Source organism: Sinocyclocheilus anshuiensis, unplaced genomic scaffold, assembly GCF_001515605.1.
Source record: "Sinocyclocheilus anshuiensis isolate Anshui unplaced genomic scaffold, SAMN03320099.WGS_v1.1 scaffold207, whole genome shotgun sequence".
NCBI lineage: Eukaryota > Metazoa > Chordata > Actinopteri > Cypriniformes > Cyprinidae > Sinocyclocheilus > Sinocyclocheilus anshuiensis.
The window spans coordinates 3,937,066-3,948,174 of NW_015551045.1; the positions used below are offsets into that span (position 1 = coordinate 3,937,066).

The 11,109-nt window shown below is 38.0% G+C and overlaps 1 pseudogene; it reads right to left on the reverse strand.

The window, feature by feature from the left end:
* LOC107661719 (glucocorticoid receptor-like) overlaps window positions 1-10,878 on the reverse strand; it is a 117,291-nt pseudogene extending 106,413 nt beyond the window's left edge.
* Between the last annotated feature and the right edge of the window lie 231 nt (window positions 10,879-11,109).

An 11,109-nucleotide genomic window follows, 5' to 3' on the forward strand; every position in this document is an offset into this window, starting at 1 on the left:
CTAGGCTCTTGCTATGCAGTTGCTGGGGTGTTGCTAGAGTATATGGTTGATAGAGTTTGTTCTGGGTGATTACAGACATTCCCACCTCTGTTAATAACAGAAAATCAAATAGTTTCAGTGCTTTAATATTATTGTATTTCTTTCTAATGTTAGGAAATTCAAAAGTTTTTGTTGCTCTTAAACTTGCACTAAACATGATTATACCATCTAAGTAGCCTATGTAATTTTAATAGAACCGCATGTCTTCTGTGATACAAGCTCAGAAACATTTATAACCTGTTGAAGTTTTTTATGTTGTGTATTGACTTGGTGCCATGATGGATATTGAAATGTTGTTATTTATTTTTCATTTTAAACAGTATAGATGATTACTTAATGGTAATACAATATTTGTGAACACAACTGTGTATGTCAGACCATAAATCCCCAAAAACTATGCATGGGGGCTTGCTTTGGTGTTGCCACCCCTCATAGACCCCCATGCCACCCTAAAAATTATTTTCTAGATCTGCCCCTGCTCCTTATGCTTTCTCTCGCCGTACTTTGATGTCATATGATCGATCTTCAAGTCAAACACATCTCTTTACTCTCACGTGTCACGTGACCGAGTGTAATCGCAGCCTCTGCGATTGAAAAATCGTGTCTTTTTCATATCGTGATATTATCGCAAATGCAATTAATCGTTCAGCCCTACTAAATAGCAGTAAAGGTTTTTAGCTAAGAGTTTTCTCTTAAAACCTATTCACAAAGCTGCTGAGACAAACTTTTACTAAAGAACAGAGAGAGGTTTTAAAGGGTTAGTTCACCCAAAAATGAAAATTAGGCCTTAAATTACTCACCCTCAAGGCATCCAAGGTGTATATGACTTTCTTCTTTCAGACGAATCCAGTCGGAGTTCGGCACTCAGCGGGTGCCATTACATTTTTTAAATTTATTATATTATATTTATAACATATATTATTTAAAATACCTAAAACAGCGGCATTACAAGATGGAAATATAGACTAGAAAAGAAATTTACACTTGCTCTGTCCTACGCCCATGACACTGACTCACTGCGGAGTAGCCAGTTTTAATCTTAACAGCTCTTAACGCCGAATGTGCACTTGGATGGCTAGATACATGATGGGCTAGTGTAAAGTGGGCTAGTCTTTCCAGCATTAAGGTATAATCCTTCTTTTTTTTTTTTTTTATAATCTTGTCTCAGTTACAAATTTGACTGGTAAATGATAAAGAATGATAGCCCCTTTTGTATTGCATTGCATTGCATATGACAGATTGATAAAAAGACTATAAATGCTATTTATGACTGGATGTAACTTTTGATACTTCGCGGTAAAAGTGGCTCTGCAATTGACTTTGCCCTATCAGTGCGGCTCCCATGAAAAAAATAGTGAAGACCACTTTAGTAGATAATGTAAAGATTTAAAAGATATGTATGCTTGTTGTAAACAATTAGTGAATATGCATATAAACAGCCTTTTAATAAACAGAGTGGAATAATCATGGCTGATAGTAAGACATGCAAACGTAAAAGAAAACCAAACTGGATGCAAGAAGAGCTGCTACTTCTTACCCAACTGGTTAATAAAAGCAAGGATATAATCAAAGAAAAATTGTCCCTGACAAGTTCTACAACAATCATAATCAATGACAAACAATCATTGACTCCTTTGCAGAGGACTTAGACTGTCCTTGACCTTTGCAGAGAACTCTTCCAACTGGGCTGAATTAACATCCAAATTAAATGCAGTCAGAGACCACTGTGTTCCTGCATCACCCACTGTTGAAGTGAATTAATGCAACAAACACACCAGTATGTTGCCCACAGGAAAGAGAGCAGAACGGACCAGTATGGACGAGATATTTCTTTCGGCTGCAGTATGAGAGCTACTGGAATTAAGACCTGCTGCTGGAAATTCCATTGATTCTCAGATCACAAAACAAGTAGAAACAAGACTGAGAAATGGGACACTGGCATTAAAAAATTATCAAAGGTGTGATTTAAGGAATTGCTAGAGTCAACAATTCTAAGTCTAAGTCAAACATTACTCACTGGCACTTATTTTTCAAAATTTGGCTCGTTTTCTACCTGTAATGCATGTGCACATTAAAGAGCTTCTGTATTAACTTCTAATGCTGAGATGTTTTAATAAATATTATTTACTATTATTAGACACTTTTGTTCAATCTTAATCCATTTGCTAAATTAACCCAAAATTACTAGGGATGTCAAAAGGGTTGGAAAACGAAATTAAAATTTTGTACTTAAAGCTGCAGTCCGTAACTTTTGGCACTCTAGCGGTTAATAAACAGAACTACATGTGTCTTGAGGGAGAACACTGTAGCCAGAGCTACTGCTCTCTGTTTATGTCTATGACGAATCACACAGGTACCAGGCTACTCTGCAGCGGTACCTACCCGAACCAGTCTAAAATAGTCCGAATATAAACACTTTCTATAGGTGTACAGTAGTGATTCAGGACAAGCCAAAAACACGGTTTGGAAAATGGATTCATGGTACACTCGCTTATTATATACATTTTGTACATTTTGAACACAAAGTTACGGACAGCAGATTTATATATGACTGATGTTTTTTTAGTAATTATATTCGAATTTAGCAGAAAATGCAACTGGTTTGTCTCATAAACCCATAAGAAAACGCAAATAGGCAAATATAAAAAAATCAAACACTGCATTAAATTGGGTAACAATTTAGTGTAGTTGCTTATTAGCATGCCTATTAATAACATATTGGCTGTTTATAAGTACATATAAAGCACATATTCTGCATGACCATATTCTACATCACTAATCCTACCAATACCTAAACTTAAACACTACCATACTAACTATTAATAAGTAGCAAATTAGGGGTTTATTGAGGTAAAAGCAATAGAATGGTTTGTTAATAGCAAGAATTGGATCTTAAACTAAAGTATGACCTTAGATTTACATTTACATTTAGTCATTTAGCAGACGCTTTTATCCAAAGCATCTTACAAATGAGGACAATGGAAGCAATCAAAATCAACAAAAGAGTAATGATACTCAAGTGCTATAACAAGTCTCAGTTAGCTTAACGCAGTACACGTAGCAAGGTTTTTTTTTTTATTATATAATAAATAAAAATAAAACAGACAGAATAGAAAAGAATAGAGCAATCTAGTGTTAGTGGCCTTTTTTTGCTTTTGTTAATTGTATAATAAATAAAAAGAAAAGAAATAGAATAGAATAGAATAGAATACAAAAAAGAATAGAATAGTGTTAGTTTTTTTTTCAAACAAGCAGTTAGTAAATTAATAGAGTGCAAGTCTAAAAGGGGTGTGTTTTTAAAAAGAATAGAATTAGAATAGAGTGCTAGTTAAATTAAATTGTGTATTCAAAGCACTGAAATTGCATGAGTGTCTGTTCAGAAAAGTGAATAATGTTTTAAACAATTCTAAACAAAACAGTGTTCATATGCGCAGCGTATTGCAAAGAACATAATTGACTGATCATAAAAGTGCATGTAGGCTCTCAAGCCAGTTGAAGTTTATATTATATCAAATCATATCAGTATGAGAAAAAAAACACTTCAACAGACTGTGTTGCTGTTATGTAAACATGAAAACTGTCAGCAATTCTGCCTTCAATGCTCCAGAACCCACTTCTTATCTGACCTGTTACATGTGAATGAGAATTTATGGAATGTTTGATTTATCATCACTGTTCTTCAGGAGTTCACATTCCTGAGCCTGCATGACTGGTAAATCCTTTGAAGCAAACTGGACAAAAATATATCAAACATTTCCACAGGACCTACAAATTAAGACTCTAACTATATAACATTAATTAAATCAAAATAATCATTAAAAAACAGGACAATTTAATAATTATATGAATAACATCTAAACTGAAAAAAAAAATACTAGGGCTTGCAATGCATTAAAAGAATATTATGGCTTACTTTTTACATATTAAATTGTAAGTTTTGTCTCTGTGTAAATTAAATTCCACATCGGTGCTCAAATTTAAAACATGTGACGATACCAGCATTTCCCACAAGCATTTTAAACGCTGTTGAGTGGATTCTAAAACACCTCTGATTGGCCATAGTGTTCAAGCGCTCAACAGATATGTCTGTGATTGGCATTGGCTACAATGATCATCGCTTCACGCTCTTCACCGAGAAAGCCATGTCTATCAGAGTATCTGTCTATGAGCATATAGGTTACACTTTATTTTCAGGTGTCCTTGTTACAGTGTAAATATACATTTAAGTACTGAGTAATAATAATTAACTACATGTACTATATGGGTAGAGTTAGGATTAGGGTTTGGCTTAGGGTTACTTGCATGTAATTATGCATAATATATTGCTATTATAATAGTATGTAACCTGTGTAATAAGGACACCTTAAAATAAAGTGTTACCCATATTAGGGATCCGCTGATGGATCCGCTGATAGACGTGACTTTCAAACGCTCTCGTGTGTATCTGTGTAAGTGCTTGGTGAAGAGCATGAAACGATGATCATTGTAGCCAATCACAGACATGTCTGTTGAATGCGATAACACTATGGCCAATCAGAGGTGTTTAAGAATCCGCACAACAGCACTCAAAATGCTAGCGGGAAATGCTGGTATTGTCACATTTTTTTAAATTTCAGTACCGACTGGTACCGAAGTCTGTACTTTTGACAACACTATTTTTTTTTTACGATTTATTTTTGGCATTTTTGCCTTTATTGTGTTAGGACAGATCAGAGCTAACAGGAAAAATAAAGTGGGAGAGAGAGAGGGGACGGGATCGAGAAAGATCCTTCATCTTTCTTTGTCAGGATTCGAACTCGGGACGCGCGCAACGCCACTGTATGTCGGTGCACTGCCTACAAGGCTATCGGCACCAACAACAACACTAATTTTGAATGCATATAATCAGTGTGTGTCAGGGAAACTTTCAAACTTTAAATTTAAATGTGTTCATAAGAAGAAAGACCATGAAAAACAAGCAAAAATGCCATACCTAAAGCCTCGTACACACCAGGACGATTATCACGCACGATTATCGCCTACGTTTTTCGACGCGTCTTTTGTGTTCATACCCAAGCGATTTTCGCAGGCGATGAGCAGGGTGAACGTGCAAATTCACTCCCTGACATTAGATGGCGCTTAATGAAAAACAGAAATACCCAGAAATACATCGAATCCTGTTTGATCTGCAATTCCTCTCCATAACAACGCTCTCTTATCGAGATTTTTGTAGTCGCTGTCGCGTTTGTCATAAAGCCCTTTGTGTTCAGACACCAATGAGACCAGCAGCTCTACATTCATTTTGCCTCCATGCATCTTCTTGGTCTACTTACTTCCTCTTTGTCGTTAGGTATCAATGTGTGCTCGGCAAGACCGTTTTGTGCTTGAGTGCCACCAAGTCATGTTTTACTGTAACTTCAGCAGCTCCAGGCACATGAACAAAAGCGCCAATCTCATTGGTCGGCCAGTTTTTAACGTGGCACGTCAAACCAAAAAAATGAGCCCGAGGCGTTTTTTTTTTAAATTACGCTTTTACGCCTCGCGTTTTGCGTGTCGGTGTGCACACTCACATTAGCGCCATTTGTTTAGTCACGAGGCGTTAAACGTCGGCAATAATCGCGCACGATATTCGTCCCAGTGTGAACAAGCCTTAAGGCTGAAATTCCTTTAAAACACAGTTTAAATGAAGTCTGACAGTTTATCCTGATCTGTTTGCGGTGTAAGAGGCGTAAAAAATTATAACCACAATGTTTAAGAAATATTAATACAGTGCTGCCATGTTAACAGTGTAAAAAATAACTAAGATAAAAATGAGTCCGGTAGAAATTTCAGATAACTAACACTGATAAGTTTCCCCTAACACAGCACTAAACTGTCCAAGTTGGTTTAGCGGGAGAAACATGCTGACCTAAATATCTCTAACTTGGCTTTCTAAATAGACTGTCAAATTAACATTCAGCCATCGGGAAAAGGTTTAAAGGTTTCTCTTGTGCAAATGAGTCTGGCATGGCGGATCAAGTTGGATACACTGTAAAAAAAATTCCGTAAAATTTACGGTAAAAAACCGGCAGCTGTGGTTGCCGGAATTTTACCGTAAAAAATACAGTAGCAACATTTTAGGTTTTACGGTTTTATCTTAAATTTACAGTTAAATACCGTAATTTCATTAACTGATATAATGTTAATATACCAACCTATTGAAGTACTGAAATCTGTTTTGTACCTTTGTAATACACTGATAACCACCAAATGCAGGTGGTGATGAGAAAGTCACATGATGAACCAAAGCCCATCACAAGCAGCTTTTAAATAATAACATATATAGAAGGTGCACAGTGTCATTCACACAAACGCTAAACACCATCATGGTAACACACATGAAACTGAAATAATGCAATAAACAATCATTTAACAACATTAGGTGTAACACACAACCCTAATATGCAAAACTGATAAGAAAAAACTAAGAAGAAACATAGTTATTTCAACAAAAAAACATCAAATTTGAAATGTAACGCAGGGAATTCTGGGAATGACAATTTACGGTTATTCACTGTCAATTAAACGGTATTTTTCACTTCCAAAAACAGGATACTACTGTAAAATTTATGTCCAATACAGTTTTTCACCGTATATAGTAGGGGAATTTACCGTTAACCATTTAACAGGTTTTTACTGTAGCATTTTTACAGTCTTTTACCGTTAAATTCACGGTCATTTTTTACAGTGTAGGAAAATAACAACAAAACATTATCAAATAACAAGTGAGTCACAATTTCACGCTTTACCGTGACACGTACAAATCAGAAACGTGAACAAAAGCATAACTGCGAAGTCATTAAAAGTCCATATCTTTCAGGATCTCCCAGAGCATATAAATTCATATCTCAGTATAGAAGTTTGGCCGTAAAACACTATTCATTTCATCAGAAAACCCAACCCCAAGTAGCAAAGTAATACTGGCCAAGAGTCAAGACCATAGACACACTTTATATTATTTCCAGTACTCAGGGAATTTTGAGCCATAATGACTCATAGCTTCTAGTCCTTTCCACACTCACCGAAAAACAACATCACATCAGCAACAGCAATATTGATGCTTAGAGCCTCCTGAAACCAGACTCTGAGAGGAGCACATGTGTGCCGTTCTGGGCCAAAGGGAATGCCATCAGGCCCATGTGTTTGCTTTGGACAGGCAAAGCACCAATACAGATCAGCACACATGGGCTCCTGGGAGAAGAAGCGGACCAGCACACGCTCTGTTAAAACTAATTAAAGCTGCAAACAACCGCTTCATCAAATATCATGCAGTTAATATGAGAAGTTTCGTGTTCAGGTTTTTATTTTTTTTAATGCTACAGAGCAAATTGGTCTGGAATACAGAATCCACTCCACATTTTCATCAGGATTTCCTGACTGACACTTGACTGGATGAGGATTGAGATTACACTCACAAAAATTCCATCCTGTGAAATATTTTAGAGCTGAGAATAACTACAAAAGGTATATTCACTATAAAACCTTCAAAAATGTTTAAAATTGTATCATTTTATCTTTTCAAGCATGCAAATCTTAGTTTTAAAACTTTTAAACCCCCTTGAGTTGTAAATGTTTCCACGATTGCATTTTGCAGATATGCCTGTTATGGGGAAAGATTTCCCATAATGGCCACAATTTCATCAGCTGATGAAACATATAGAGCTCAGAATAACTACAAAATTTATATTTACTTCAGAAAAGATTGCATTAATTTCCTTTACTTTTTCAGGCCTGGAAATCACGATTTTAAAATTCTTAGAGGTTTTGTCCTAAAACCGATAAATATACACGATAGAGTGCACTACCACAGCGGCGGCTCAGCCTTTTTTTTATTTTAGAGCGAATTATTCACTGTTTATCTTTTTCATTGTTCATAATCATCAAAATAAAGCTGCTCATTCAACAGCCTTTAAAAGTCATTCCTACCTGCTGCACGGATAGGTGGACGGAAGTACTGTCTCATTGGCTCTCTGCATCCCAGACGGATCTCCATATCCATTTCCTCGAACCCAGTCGTCACTTAAGGTAGGTAGGGGAGGAAACAGGCCAAAAAGAGGTTTCTGATCTGGTAAACTCACAGCTGAGGCGGTGTTGGCTCCGTAGTGGTATGTCTGTCCGCCCATATCTCCCAAAGCGGTGGGCCCACCGTGAGGCCCACCCATCCCTGACATCTGTCAGTAGCTCCGCCTCTCATTCTCCTGTTTGATGACACCCGGTGTACACAGCTGGATAAAGTCTGGGTCTTTCTCTGTCTTTATGACTGGCATGTTGACACTGGCTTCCACCATCTGCTGCCGTTTCCCTGTGCCATTCACATTTGCACAGGCTGCACTGTTGCCAGTGACAACAGGGCTGGTATCCTTTAGGAAGTGGCTCTCTCCCAGCAAGGCATCATCCCCTGCCAATGAGGAGAGGAAGGCAGCCTCATCAGCAACGTAGAACTCATTCAGGTCAGATAGGGAGTCAGGTAAGTCCAGATCCTTTAGGATGTCAATGGTGTTGTCTCCAATCACTCTCTCATTACCATCCGTTTCCTTATCTGGATGGTCGTAGGGTGGAAAGTCCAACCTATCTTTCTCCATGGGGGAAAACTGCTCCATTTTCATTGCAAATGTGTCAGGGGCCTGGATGCCAGAACCACGATTTAAGTCTGCAATGCTCTCGTCCAAGAGCGAAAAGTTCTCCCCAATGTTGAGGGGCTCTTTTACCTTTTGCTGGTGCTGCATTCTGAAAGGTTTGAATGCCTTAACATCTGGTTCTTGTATGTTAAGTCCCATTAAGGATGGGTCTGCCATAGAGAGGTTTCTTTGAGCGTCACTACCACTCAGTCCATTCAAGACATCTTTTGACGTATTTAAAGCGGACGCATTGGCACCAATATCAGGCAAAAGGCCTCTCTCAGTACAGTCCCCGAAAGTTAAATTCTCAGCATTGTTACTGCTGCGTTTTAGTCCACGATCCATATCTCAATCCTGTTGTAGACAGAAACATGTTTAATATAAAATTGAGTTAATATTATCAAAGAAATTACATTACGTTTTACATTATAAAATGTAGTAAAAATATTGACATTGCACTTATGTTTTAATAAGACAGATGTAAACAAATACAAAACCTTTTTTAAAGAAAAATACAATTTTGCACCAAGGCCTCCAACATTATTCACTTGTGAAAATATTACAGATTCAGACTTTAAATGTTGTATGTCTGGACAGAACTCCCACCTGGAGTTCCTCTCAGCTGCAAATGGAATGAAATAATATGATATGAAACTACATTTTTATCCAGATGCCCACACAAAAGCTCTCTTGGGGTGATATAATGAATGGCTTTTGCAGATTTCTAAGACTTTACAGCTACCCTTGCACCAGTATTTTTTTCTCCTATCAACTTGTTTGAATCGACAGTCTGCATTACGAACTACTAATAAATTCTGTAGTTTTATCAAAACTACTGCAAAGCATTCAAACTCATCCCACAAAATGGAGCTTGATGAGCTTGATTGTTTGCTCAGATAATGAAGGCTTGAGGCGCGTAGAGACATTGAAACTCATACAAATCCTCCAAATGCATTAGTCGATGCACCCCAGTGCTGCCACCTGTCGGTTCAGCTCAGCTACTGCGTCCAAAATGAACTTCAGCCTGACAAACCGCTTAGTGAGCATTAAAGCTTGTTAAACCTACATAAATGTCAAACAGAACGTGAATATAAACTACATGACTAAACGAGAATCAAAAACAAGTTTGAGGACCTGGTTTAAACCTTAAAAGGCATGGAGTGTCCGAATGACGAAAATTTGAAGGCAGCAGAAGCTTTAAAACCTCATTTAAAGCTACAGCAGCAGCTATGTGGGTTAACAATTACAAACGTCAACGTATATATACTCATTAAAACAAGAAAAACATGTGCAGATGGTATGCAATCGCAAAAATGCACTCTGCATTCACAACGCATGGACAGCAAATGACCCCAAGTACATGAGGCAGACTTACCTTTAAAAGATTTATGACGAAAAATGCATTTTTATACAAGTCCAACGCTGTTTAGGCGTTTAGATGGTGTCCGCAATAGTTTTTCGTTGAACTTCCCGCATGGTCAATAGATTTTACAAGACGCGCTGCAGCTTCGACACAGTGTTTCAACAGCAGCGAGTCGCAAAAACAGCTCACAAAAAAAATATATAATGCGCCGTAACGACGACGCATACAAGTCGTGTCATAAATAAACTTCGCCGCACTCTGAATACGCGGCTTATTCGTCTTTTGAGGTCGAGCGGGGAATCGCCAGCATTACATAAGCTGCTTGTCAAACTCCCGACAGCCCGTGATCTAACGTTACCCGTCAAAAAGCTTCTACTAGCTTCAACACGGTAAACGCCCCTTCAACAGCAACAAAAACCTCCAGTGTAAGTTTCCCCTCAGCCATGCGAATGCAAAACACAATAAAATAATAAAAACCGCGCGAAATCGACAAACAAGCTGACAGTTACGCCAATGTCAAGTGTCACCGAGCATACAAATACCGCCGCTTCGGACGGATGCGGTCGGTACAGAAACGGTCACTCCGTGTGTATACTCGCTTGTCATTTCAACCCTTACTTTAGAGTACGATAAGACGGCTCGTTTGCGACGAGCGCGCTAGCTAATGCGCATTAGCAGTCGCGCGAGCTGCGAGACCGCTGCAACTTTCATACATCATAACGCAACTTTTGTATGCACCTCGCAGCGAACTGAAGAAACACTGTATCTCTAAGCAGATGTGTGCGGGGGAAACGGGACGGAAAGCTGAAGACTGTAAGAAAAATGCATTCAGAATGGCGCAGTTCAGTCCGTAAATAAAGGGGCAAAGGGCACCATCACATGATAAAACTGAAATAAAAGCCAGTGGAGAAAGAAAATGGTTATTAGTCTCTCGTTTCGGATAAAACGAGTAACAACTGTCCAGTATTGCACCATGTAGGCCTACGCTAATTAGCCCCCATCTGCTTAATAAAGATCAATTAAAAATTATAGACTTTGAGTAAAGAGAGATCGACATGCACACAAGGGATC